Raw genomic sequence first — 13,960 nt, 5'->3', positions numbered from 1 at the left:
ACACATTATTGGAATTATTGGAGGTGTTTAATTCGGAACATTGAGAGTATATATCTTATCTTATCTTAGACCCATGCTCATATTGTCTGTGCTTCTTAGTAATATATAGCAGTACTCACAAACGTCTACCTCTTCCTAAGAGTGTATTTATGCACTTAATGACATAATCAATGTCATGTTTAAAATAATGAAAATAATTTTCATAGTATAATGGAGGTCTGCATGTGAAAACGGAATACTCGCGAGTAATGACCTTCCTTCTAATTTTCAGCCAAAGAGTTGTACAATTAATGGCAGTGAGCTGTGATTATTTGCCGCGGCTGATAATTAAAAGGGAGTACAAGTGGATTACTGAAAGTAATTGCATGGCTCTGCTCGCCATTCGGCTCGGGAGCGCCGCCCCCATTGTCAAATGACAGAGTACAGTATGACCCCTGTTGCCTGAAATTAATTTTGAAGTGTTTTTCTCAAAAAGCATGCTTTTCTGAAAATATCACTATTTCCCAATTTTCGTATATTTAAATTCATGATCCTGCAAATGTTATTCTCTGTTGTACCCGTGGTAGACATTTTAATGTGTATCTTAAAGGTATATTTGACATAACCTAATTTTTGTGCCTTTTGAGTTGAAAAATTAAATGATCGCTGTAGGAACAGAGCAACTTCATATGTTCCTGATTACCTATTCCAATTACCATTTGTAAGAGTTATGTCATATAAACGTTTCACAAAATTATATGCACACTATAGAATGCAATGTTTTATAAAACAGAGGTGGTTGCATACATTCAAAATGCTTGCAGTGACATCCAAAAGGATTAAGGTATCAAAAAGGATTAAAACAAGGTATCAAGTTATCAAGACCAATTTTACCTCTACCTATTATCATGCATGTTTACCCTTATTGAGCAAGTTTTGGCGCTCATGTGTGTTGAAGTTTCTGTGGCAGAAATGAAGGCAATTTTTAATCAGATGAATGAAAATTACTGTCACAGAAACTAGCAACAGCCATTGGCAAAATAACACTCTATGCACTTTTTTTAAGGGAAAGTAAAAAAATATCCTGAGAACAGACTAGGCCTAAACCTAAAAAAAAAATGAAAACAATAACTGCCTCAAAGTATAAAAAATCCAGTTAAAACTAATATAATACAATCACTGATAGCCGAGTATTACGATCTGCAGAAAATTATTCAAGAAAAATATAAATGTATTAGTGCGATTAGATGAACAACAATAGATTAGACTGGAATTTAAAAAGAAATACTGAACTACAGAAATGTCTCATGGACTGGTGAGGGCAAATAAAGTTTTATAAATTGATGGAAAGGCGAAGGTGAACAGGAACATCAGCCAAGAGCACGGTGAACACACACCGATTCTGTAGAGCAGTGTTTCTCATCCTGGTCCTCAGGGACCCGCAGACAGTTGTTTCTTTTTTTGCTATCAGGAGTTGGGAGGGAGCAAAAATATGGACTGCCGGCAGGGAGCTGGAAGGGAGCAAAAACGTGAACTGCTGGGGGTCCCAGAGGAATGGGTTGGGAAGGGAGTATCATGGCTGGGGCACATATCAACACTTCAGACACAAATTCAGCGATCTTTAGTCACAAGTTAACTGAAGGTGACAGCAGTAAGATGAACTGAGAAATATATAAAAATATATAGATCTGCCACAATTAAAACCTGAAAATGGAAGAATCTTAGCATCAGGTGATGTTAACTGTTTGAGACATAATGAATTGAATACCACTTTTTATGAATGTTCCCTCATCTAGCTTACATTTTTGCAATACAGGCAGTCCCCGGGTTAAAAACGTCAGACTTATGGAAAACTTGTGCCTATGAATGGACTGCTATGAAGTCTATAAAATAAAAAATGGGGTTAAATACAATGGTTCATGATGACGAATGCACATATTGCTTTGTGACGCTCATTAAAACATTTTGCGGCTTCAGCCATTCGTCAGCGTCAGGTGCTGTACAGAACTGAATGTAGTTCCTTTTATAATTATTGTTGCTATTATTATGTGCTGCATTATTATTTATCAGACTTAGCTACGAATTCAATTTAAGGACAGGCGTAGGGAATGGACCCTGTTTGTAAGCTGGGGACAGTCTGTACATTCCTTTGGCTCAAGAATAAAAGGTGCTGTGAGACTCCGGGAGGCCGAGGAGCACAAGGGGCTGACTGGCATCTCCATGTCTGCTGATCACTAGCTCTGCATCCACATGATCCCAGCTAAACCAGAGGAAACATAATCCTCCAGCCACCTCTACTTATTCACAGATGAAAAAACTACTTTTAGATCCTCCTGTAAATGTACAATTATACAACGCCAGTGTATTCATGGGGGAGGAGATTATGTAATGTTCAATTAACTGCACTTTTGAACTAAAAAGCTGAGGGCTTAAGTCCAGAGAAGGACCTATGGTTGAGAATGCAATTACAAGTCACCCTGACCTAAAGTAGAGTTATTCCCTCAGAGAGTTAATATGGCAACAATAAAGAAGCTAATTTACTCGTATTGAAGTTGACAAAACTCCAAAGATAATCGAATAGCTAGCTCTAAATACCACAACAGTGGATAATTAACATTTGGCGTCTGTAACAGTTTGCACAGTTCTCTTCATTTTCAATCAATAGTGTTCTCAGAGGTAACTTTGTGTTGCCGTAGAATGTTACAGAATTTATTGACCAATCACAGCTGAATATTTGCTGAAGCAGTAGCATGAAAGACTATGCAATGGACAACTTGTGATACATAGTGATACAAAAGCAAGAACCTGCTTTTCTATATGAGTTTCTGGTTGGTTCTCAGTAAAGGTCCTACTCTACAATGAATAAAAGGGCACATGTGATTGGGTACACTGAAATGGGTTCGAAGAAAGCTAAGCAACAAAAATGTAAATGTATCTTCTGTAAATTTTTGAAGGATTTCCATCCATCCATCCATCCATTTTCCAAACCGCCTATCCTACTGGGTCGCGGGAGGTCCGGAGCCTATCCCGGAAGCAACGGGCACGAGGCTGGGAACAACCCAGGATGGGGGGCCAGCCCATCGCAGGGCACACTCACACACCATGCACTCTCACATGCATTGAAGGATTTCCAAGCAAATAAGAATAATAATAATAATAATAATAATAATAATAATAATAATAATAATAATAATAATGTCATTACTCTGTAACTCATCATGTTGGCAGGAACAATAGATAAAATAAGTATGTACTGTACACTTACATAAAACTTTTGAGCTCAGCAATAGTTTTTAACTGGTTGTAGTTTTTCTGTTAGACAATACTTATTTGTGGTTCAGCCACAGGAATGAATGTCGCCTTTCTATTTAGTTACATTGTTCCATCTTAAGAATTATTTGTTGCATGCATGCTTTTTGTAAAACCATCAAGAGATGTCACAGCACGTGATGAAGGTAGAAACGTACAATAGTGTCCTTCACAAATGCACTTACCCGACTTTCATTTAGTTATTTAGATTTTTTTTTTATTAGTTTCAAACATCCATTTGGAATCAATGAATAACCTGCATTTTTGTTTTACTGCCATTGAATAATTTGCAGTCAAGAATTTGCAAGTGTTTCAGAAACGGTGTAGGATTTTTGGAGCTGTGGATGTTGCTGTCAGAAACAGCATGATGCTACTAGAAAAGTACCTGTCAGGCATGCGGTTTGCATCCCTCTATGTGCCACTCTCCCTTGTTTACATTTCTTTGCTTCCAGCATTAAATAACCCCTGCCTGTCGGATTTGTGTCCTAGTTTAAATACTACTCCATACTTCCAAGAATTGTTTGTGCTCGCTATTTTGCATTTTCTTCATTTCAGTGTACCCAATCACATTTGCTCCCCCGCTGTATCAAACTCGGATCCCACATCCCTTACTCATTACATGTTTATGCAGTTGCAACTCCTTCCAGCTCATCGTTCAATTATTTCAGTTTTAATCAAAATTTATTCCATGAAAATGTTTTGTATTACAAAGTCTTATTAATATGGCCATTTAGATGCACTGGAGACATCAGCCACCCCTTCACTTAAATACTGGTTTTATGATGAACAAAGCCTCTCTTTAGCTCAGGACACAGAATTATTTCTCCCTTTGTGATTTTGTAAAGGGCAGATTACATTCTGGATAATGGTTGGTTGTTTTTGTGGTAATATGTAACTCTCCTATATGAAACTAATATGAAAAACATCAGCAAATGTTTTACGTTACGTCAGCAAACGCAACACAAATCTGAGTTTTATTTTCAGACCCTAAACACTGGAAATGATGCAGAAAAGCAGTGAAAGTATTAGATTTAATTGAAGGTATAAAGATTAAATTGTACTGACAGGGAAACATGAAATAAATTCATCTTGCATGAATCTGATTTGGATACTATTTTATTATTGCTGACAGATGCCAGAGACTAATAAGTTTTTCACAATTTATTAAATTTTCCGTTCCCATGACCTGATTATGGGCTAACAGAATTTATGACATTTTAAATAATGTAGAAATTGGAAAAATAAACAAATAAGTTTAATGTCTGCCATCTGAATTTAGCCAAACTGTATTTTGTGCTAGCGTTCCCATTTTTGTTGTAATAATTAATATAATATTTATTCGAACATGACAAGACAGATTCTAAAATTATTAGTTTGGAAAGTATATATCTGGTTTCTGCAAACTATGTAACTGTATATTGCATGTGATAAGGAGATTCCTGTTACACATCACTTTTGAATTATATATTATATATAATTAAATAGTATTTAACAACTGTTGCCTAATAACATTATTAAAGTTTTGGTGTCTGACATTAATATTTCTGAGGCCTTTTTGGGAATAAAAGTTTCGTCCCATTTTAGCTATAACCTCTGAAAATGGTTCTTAGTAGAAGCAGGTTACTTATTCTGAAATTCATAGCTGAACTTCTATTTTACTCCGTGCAGAGGTAGCAAGTCCTTTGATGTGTGAGCACGTGGAAGGGTCACAGTACAGGGAGACCACAATGAAAAGTAGCTCTCAACAGAATTAGAGTGAAATTGCTGTTGTCAGCTATTTCGTGACATGGGCAAAAGAACATTTTTTGAGATCTTAGGTTCCGTCACATTTAGTCTTTTGGATAAAGCATGTATCACTATATTAAAATCAGCTCAATTTCAACAGGCAGAAGTATTACAAGAAGAGAAAACTCAGTGAACTGTAAAAACACTTTGTAGCTCTTTCCATTATACATGCCTACATACATACATGCATACATACATACACTGCGAAATCAGTTTCTAACAACAGTAATCCCCTATCAATAACTGAAACACGTAACAATGTAATGCTAGTGGAGGACAGCCAATTGGGTCAAGCCTGCTGGGGATCAGAACTGGTGCGGTGTTGAGGTGTCACCCTCTGCATGGCAGCACTCGGGTCCTAATCTGAGGCAGGCCCTCCAGCTAGATGCGTAGAACATCTTTTTTCTCTGGCATGATCTTCCTCTGCTGTCGCAGGGGCTTCGTAAACAACACATATTATGAGACTCAGGCTAAAGCACTTTTTGGGGGTCTTGTCTGCTGTCTCAGTATTAAGGATGTCGATGAGGGAAACACTTTATTCAGAACTTCGCACTCCTTTGCTCATGGGTTTCTTCAATGCGACCACTGACACTGACAGGGCTGTCTATGAGGATTGTGTTGGTCCCCATGGGTCTGGCGATTGTGGTGAAAGCGGCTCCATGTTCCTTGACTTTGCGGGTCGCTGGATCTAGGTTCCAGCTGCCTGAGCTGCATTGTTGGACTTGTTACTCTAATACTGGTGGTGTGGCAAGGAGATCGATCACATACTTGTGAGCAGATGCTGGAGGATCCTACATACTGTAATTGCAGGGTCTACAGAAGTGCCCGGTCTGTGAATTCTGACCACAGACTAGGAAAATGAGGCTGAACCTGGTCAGAATCCAACATCAAACTGCATGCAGTTTGTGTGAGAAACTGGCAGATTTGGGTGTGACTGCAGATTGTAATGTGATGTGGTAAACCTTCCGTGATAAGGGCCTGAATTTCCGAAGGTTGTGTTGGTGTTGCCTGGATTCCCAAAAGGAGGTTTTTCATCTCGCAGGGTCTAGATATTATCAAGAACAGTCACAGCACATGGTTTGATGGCAACTCTGGTCTGTACTGGGAATTGAGAAGGATGGTTGCGAGGGCTCTGAGGGCAAATAAGGAGGCATCTGTTAGAGGAACCTATGAGCACATGACAAAGCATCTATGGTCTAGTGACCCATGTGGTGCTTACGGAGGAACTGAAGCATTGTGCACACTCAAATCTGTTCCTCAGAGAATCTGGGTGGGTGATGGAACGATCCTTACGGATGACACTGCAATTGTGACTCGCTGGACTGGCTACTTTGGGCAGTTGTTTAAAGGATGGCTAGAATGTTGGACATCTCTGCGTGCACAGTTCTGCAGGCTGACCCTCCAAATAGCTGTGAACCACCCAGTCTCACTAAAATTGTCCTGGTGGTGAACCAGCCGAGGTTAGGGAAAGTGGCAGGAATCTGTAGTATTCAGGGTGAACTTCTCCAGGGTCGTGGTAAGGCTGTTGTCCTGGCATTGCAAGCAATCTTTGCATCTGAAATATGTGATTCCAACTGGCTGGAAAATAGGCCTTGTCCCTGTCTGGAAAGGGGAGGGTGATCGCCTTGATTGTGGCAACTACAGGGGGATAAAATTGCTCTCAGTGTCATGGTAGGTCCTTGTTAGGGTCATCCTCAACAGGGTCCGTGATCACTTGCTTGCCTACCTGCAAACCGGAGCAGTCTGGTTTTATGCCTAGGAAGTTTACCTTCGACCGCATCCTGGCACTGCGGGATCTCATCAAGCACAAATGCTAATATTGGCTGAGTTTCTTTGAAGCCTTTGCCAGTTTTAGTAAAGCATTCAACTCAGTTGATCGAGTTGCCCTGTGGGACATTCTGAGACTTTGTGGGATCCCCCAGAAGTTACTGGACTTCATGGCCTGTTCCCTGGTACTGTGAATGCTGTGAACAGTGGAGGCAGGACCTCTGCTTTCTTCCCCGTTGATTCTGGGGTTTGTCAGAGCTGTATTTTTGCTCCTATTCTATTCAGTGCTTGAATGGACTGGGTGTTGAGGAGGGATTTGGGGTCCACTGGCTTGAGAGGCATTGGGCCTCTCAAGAGACTGAGCAAGGAGTCTGATTGTCTGGGCTTGCCAGTATCCTGGATAAAAACCAGGATCCAGGCCTTTAATAAACTCTTGGGCAAAGCCATCAGCAGTGTGTATGTCTGTGGAGATAATGTCAACTGCGTTGAGAGGAGCGACTTTCATGTCTCTGGGGAATCTTCCTATGAAGTTAGTAGACAGACTAGGAGAGCATGAGGTTGCTGGAAAGGGGGGTGTGGTGCTCCCAATATCTTTGCAAGAGGATGAAGTTCCAAGTCTTTAGAGTCCTGGTGCTCCCTGTCTTGCTGTATGGCTGTGAAACATGGACACTGTCCAGTGACCTGAGACGAGGATGGACTGCTTTGGTACTGTGTCTCTTTGGTGAATCTTTGGGTATACAGCTGGTTAGACTTTGTGTTGAAGGAACAGTTAATTAGGCAGTTCCAAATGCATTGCAAGGGCGCGTCATTTACGGCACTAATGCCATGTGGCGCGATACCCTGAGGGTGATCATTGCTGAGGACCCAAGCAGCTGGACCAGGCCAAGGGGACACCCACATAACACCTGGCTGTGACAGATAGACGGCCATTTCCAGAGGGTGGGACTGGACCACATATCAGCCCTGCAGTTGCCAACCAGGATCCTGAGGTGTTTCATCTGGTGAGATTCAGCAATGCGCTGCACCAGTGCATGTTCCACAACGTGACCTGACCAAATTCCCTCCAAAGCAGGAGCAGCCTCCTCTCTCTAGTGATATCGCTACCTGCACAGCTATTTCTGTGTTTATGTGTAGCGATGTAGGGGTGAAAAGCTTCACTGGGGCTAATGTGTGCAGCAATTGCTGACAAACCCACCCCCACCCCAGACTCCCTGCTGGAAAGATAGATGGTTTACATGGAAAAGATAGTTGGTTTGATTTCACTTTCGGCGATGATTCTGGGAAAGAAATGATGATCCATTGTGTTGTGTCACGACCTCTAATCCGCCATATCATGTCTGGATTCAAGACTGCTACACATAAGATATGGTTAAAGTATTTTAAGCAGTTCAGGATAATCTTAGATCTCCCTAGGACCATGTTCTAGATAAGTGTTGGAAGATAAATACAGTAGATGGATGTGTGCATACATGCATATATACGTACGCAGGATTGCTTACCTGACAACCTGACAACCTGTTTCTATTACTGTGAAATAGCTCTTTGCGAGTCGCTTCGACGGTCTCCTGCTCAAATTAAGTTTTACTAAAACTGAGAAAGGTGCCCAGCGTATTGTGTCAAGAGCTACAGCTATGCACAAATAGTTTATTTCTTTGCTAGGTAGGGTAATGCAATAACTATACAGTTTTATTCTTTTTCGAATAACTTTTCTAATAGAAACTTCGGCTCTCAATTAATTTAAACGCCTGAGGTTTCTGTGAGGAAACATCCAATGCATATTTTTCAGCTTACTGTCTTGTAATTACTTTCAAAGTAATTCTTATAATCTAACAGTACCATGTGCAATTTCCATTTGATGTTTAGTTTAGCTGGGGTATTGTTAATTTTATTTCAGCTAAGTGATTTTGAAAGCTAATTAGCCACAAAGTTAATTTAGTTCATAGTATGTTAAGCATCCCAGAGCTACATAATACCTTAATTGTGGCTTTGAATGCATTTTACTTTTTTCTGTGTTCAGAATTGTACCGCGCGTGGCATTTAGATTACCATTGTCTGCAGCTCAGGAGCAAATTAGCCAGTTGACTTCTGGGTAATCCCTAATTTTCCTTGCTAGTTCATTGCCAATTCTGGTTTTTGGTGCAAATCAGCTTGAGGTCAACAGCACGCCAGTGTTCCTTAGCACTCTTTCTATTGCAGCAGGAGAAGTGATGCATGGCAATTCTTATAATGAGTTGAATATATTTGCTAAATATCTACTTTGTTGTTATCAGAGTAATAAGTTAAGAGTCAGTCTTCATGACTGTATTTTATTTTCCAAATTAATTATCTAATGAAATTTAAATTAAAAATTTTATTTATGTATGGACATAAAATATGGCCTTCTAATTTTGAATATAGAGTTATGACCTTAGGTATGAAGTGTATAAACAAATTATTGAAATAAATCTAAATACTTAAATGGAAATGTAATGACAGACCAAAAAACAACTCCAGGTTGGTCCGTAACCAGCTCCATTAGTGAAACAGAAATGTAAATTATTATAAAATTTCTTAATGAAACACATCTAGGATTCACTGTATGTTTGCATCTAATGGCACAATGATAGATAAGAGATCCCTGAGAAACCAATTTGCGTCAACGTTAAGACAAAGTCCCTTACAGGTCCCTCCCAACTCTGCTTTTAATGGCCATGCCTCATTTGCATATTGTGATGACCTCACAGCTATTTTTCCTAACACTCTTGAAATGTTTTTTTTTGTATTATGTAGCATTCAGAATAACCCCAGTGGACCTATAGAAGTCAGTATACTAAACATTGCTCAGCAATGGCCAGAGGGTGACTCTGCTATGCTAAACTCAGACAGCTTATCAGGTGCAAAATCACTTCTGCTCCACACATACATCTGGCTGAAGTTGGATGTGTTACAACAGCCTTGACCTACATATGGTGATGAAATGTGACACAATCATATTAAATCTGTCAAAAAAAAAAGTTGAGATGTTCATTGCCACATGCTGGTTTCCCGCTACGGCTGTCCAACAAAAGATCACACCAAAGCTGTTTTCCCTCCATGACAATGTATGTCTCAGGTTAAAGGGGCAGACTAGCTGATACATTACTCTGGTAAACTATTTCATTGATAAATCAGAATGTTGCTCTGGAACGAATCTTCAGGAGCAGGGCACCACATTGAGGTTACACATCTATCATTCACACAACCTGCAAGCTGCTGCTCTTGATAGATTTTTGCAAAAAGATGAAAGAAAACCCCATCAAACGTACAGGTAGTGCAGAGCAGCACAATATAACTAACCTACTTGCTGTGCGCAGAGGTATTCATTGACTCATCCATCCATATCTCAATAAACCGATCTCAGAAAATCCTTCTTGGAATCCTGGCATGTCCCATAAGGAGTATACTCTTTGCATTACTGGTGGTCTTGGGTGGGGTTTTGGTGATAATTGGGATTCCACAGTTCATTAATACCACCGAATCTGCTCTGCTTGGACTAATTACTTGGTTGAAGGTTCATTAAGGGCCATATGGAATTAGCGCTGATTTAGAAAAAGGCTCTGTTGCTGAAAGCTTCTTTGTGTTTGTGCAGTGCTTGATTGTTGTTTTTGTTGTTTTATTCAGGATTTTCAGTTATAGTTCCACTGCATCGTTTTGCCTTTGCTAAAGATGCCATGTCCCCATTTTGTGTTTACTTTTTCCAGTGTAATGTCACTTGTGTGGATAAGCCCTGCTGTGTTGCGCCTCCAGTGCACTCTTGTGGGAGAACATCCACTCCACAGGTTTCCATGCGTATGCAATAATTCAGATTTTAGTGTTAATCCACTAGAAGAAAAAAAATACTTTCCCCATGTTTGATATCTTCTGTTTCTGTGTAGTTCTTCCAGTTTCTATATTTAAACTTATGACTTGGGCAGATTTCTTTCATTCTTCACAATTAAAATACATTTCACAATAGAATATTAACTAAAGGATAATAATATGCTTTGTCACAGACTCCTGCTCACCCGCTGCTCCTGCTGCTCACCCTCTGCTCACCTGCTGCTCCGACTGCTCACCTGCTGCTCCTGCTGCTCACCTGCTGCTCCTGCTGCTCCTACTGCTCACCTGCTGCTCCTGCTGCTCCTGCTGCTCCTGCTGCTCCTGCTGCCTGGTCGGCAGTGCACTGCAGTGATTTCAGCACCAGGGACAGCAGCCGCCTATGAGAAACAGGTAACAAGCAGTGAGCTCCAGGCAAAGGCCCAATCGTCTGTGGTTGGAAGCCGCTAATTTAAGAAGTTGCTTGGGCACAGGGAGAGCAAGCACAGCATAAATGCTGAAGTCCTGGAAGCAGAGGGTCACCGGTCAGACCAGTGAAATCCCCACAGTGGAGAAGTCTGACAGAATCTGGACATGAGGGCAGCAACGACCCAGATACCAGACTGCCCTCATTCCCCTTTCTAAATGCTGTATTCCTTCCCTGCCACAGACGAGCCTGGCACAGATTAGAGGAGCCCGGCCCAGTTTCTAGCCTCCCTGGACTGCTCCGCAACACCATCATGAATTAGAATTTCTAAATTGATAATAGAGTGTGATTATGATTATGTGCCCACATGACCTCCAATGGCCTGGCAGCCCATCCAGCCTGTGCCCTTATCTTGTGCCCTGTGATCAAAGGTGGACAATTCAGGACCAGAAAAATAAATAAATAATAATAATTAATAATAATAATAATAATAATAATAGTAATAAATGCAGCAAGAAGAAAATGGTATTTGAAATTAATTATTTAATTTTTTAAATAATCCACATATATAATTCTCAGTTGAAGCTATTTTTCAGCAGCCAGTCATTATTACATGACTCAGGTGAAGGCATATCATTTTAGCAGAGTTTGATGTATTGAGTACCTGTATTGCAAAAAGTATAAAAGCACAGGCTACGATTATACCACAGGCTAAAGTTATAAAATTGACCTTACAGTGATGGAGTCACTTAAATGTAGCATTTGTAGGCTTTCTGCGACTCCAAAGGTCACCAGTGTGTAATTATGCATAATATTTTATTGACAGTTGTATTCCTGCTTATGAGTGCTTGGGAGTCAAAAAGTGCAATATTGTTCATGAATCTATTCTAAAATGTGTTCATTGATTATGAAATTGTATTTTTTTCTTAACTGACATTGACGGAAATTTTGGACATTTAGAATGAATATAAGCAATACAAGTAAATAAATCGCATGTAACGAAATTAGCAAAGGGTGCAGGAAATAAAAGCCAGGAAAGAAATGGAAATTACATTGTAAAGCCAAGCTAGCTAAAGATCTATTTGCCAGTTCACTGGGCATGTTATGGTCTGTTATGTCGGAATGAAATGTGATTTACTACACCAGGGAACTGTCAAGCAGAACACAGTGTAGGGTTCTTCAGCTTGAAAATAAAAGTAGGTGATGTCCCCATGCCAAGTTTAGGTTTTCACAGTCTAAAGTTAAAAGAATTATTTCAGACCATATTCAATATGACAGTTAAAATTAATTCTCAGTGGGTTTTGCATCTTACGGCTACACTGGTGTGCAACAAGACTGTTCTCTTCAAGGCAGGGTTTAACTGTAGGGTGCTCGTGGGAACTACAACCTTTTGCTTAAAAAAGTAACCCACAATTCTACCTTATTCAGATAGACCAGTCTAGAAAATAAACTCTGGATACTATGTACCTTCAACAACACCCTTCCATCCAGTATCTATACCTACAGGTTATGGAATGTGGGGTCACAGGCCTTCAACAGCATTGTTGTAGCCATTTAATTTTCACTGTATTTTTTGAATATTATAGATTTATATAGGCCACCTTCACTGGTAGATTTATCCATATATTTTTCTTAGTCATGAAAAACAATGATATACATGAATGCATTTTCTATACCTTTTAACCATTACTAGGTCGATCTCGGGAACCAGGGGGCACCAGGAAGGGTGCACCCTAAATGGCACACGATAACGTGCAACTAATCTTAAAAAAAGGCCGTACAATCACAAAACAAATGCCCACTTAAGAAACAGAAACCCACATTACCTACAAACCACATCAATTACGCTAAAGGTCAAACACCAGCTGAGCAGTGTTCTCATGATTATGCTTGATATAAAATCCATTTTCAACAATTTAGAGGTTTATTTGATACACAGAAGAGCAGGGAAATGGTCTTCAAAATAATCTGTGTTGCCTTACTGATGAGTGCCGATATTTCCTGTAGCTAAATGCAATAACCTAATTGGCATGTGAGCAGTTTGTTGGGCAGATAATACAAAATCCCAATTTTATTTTTAATTGTATTTTTTGAATATTATAGATTTATATTAATTTTATTTATTTTTGGAATTTAGTGTAAAATTCCATTCATATATGTCCTAAAATTTACAATGCTGGCATAACAGATCTTTAAATTATATATTTTCTCTGAAAGCAACTGTAACATTTTCTGTTAATGCGATGTTTATAAGAATCTATGAACACATTCAAAACACAATATAACGCATTCATATACTGTAGCATTATAAACATGCTTAAAAATATTTATTAAAAAGTATGATACTTTTAGCTATGTTTATTATGTATTACTAATATTTTATGCAGCACTCATCTACAGTATAATGCACTATACTGTAGATACCTCCATAAATACAGTACAAAGCATGTTTAATTCTTATAGTAACCATTATAATGCATCAAAAAAGTATCTATATTGCATTATACAGCAGATGACAGCTTCAAGTAAAGTGTTACCAAAGCAATATTAGTATATATATATAGTATTAGAATTTTAAAGTAAATTTCCTGACAGGTAAAACCAAGCTTAAATTACCTGCACTTACATGTCGATTACCAAATTGTTCCTGTAAAACATTTCCCTAAACACAATTCTGCATGTAAAAATCATGATTAATAATAACCCCTCTATGATACTGTTTCACCGTCTACTTATCCCAAGGCACATGTTCATGAAATAAAAGTGAGATATGATCTTTATTGGAAGTATATTTTAATTTGGCATGTCTCTATAGTTCTCAGTTATTTCAATTTACATCACAAAATTATTCCCATTCATGGAGTATACACAGATAAAGGA

The sequence above is a fragment of the Brienomyrus brachyistius genome, chromosome 2, assembly GCF_023856365.1.
Source record: "Brienomyrus brachyistius isolate T26 chromosome 2, BBRACH_0.4, whole genome shotgun sequence".
Lineage (NCBI taxonomy): Eukaryota > Metazoa > Chordata > Actinopteri > Osteoglossiformes > Mormyridae > Brienomyrus > Brienomyrus brachyistius.
This window is presented reverse-complemented; position numbering follows the sequence as displayed.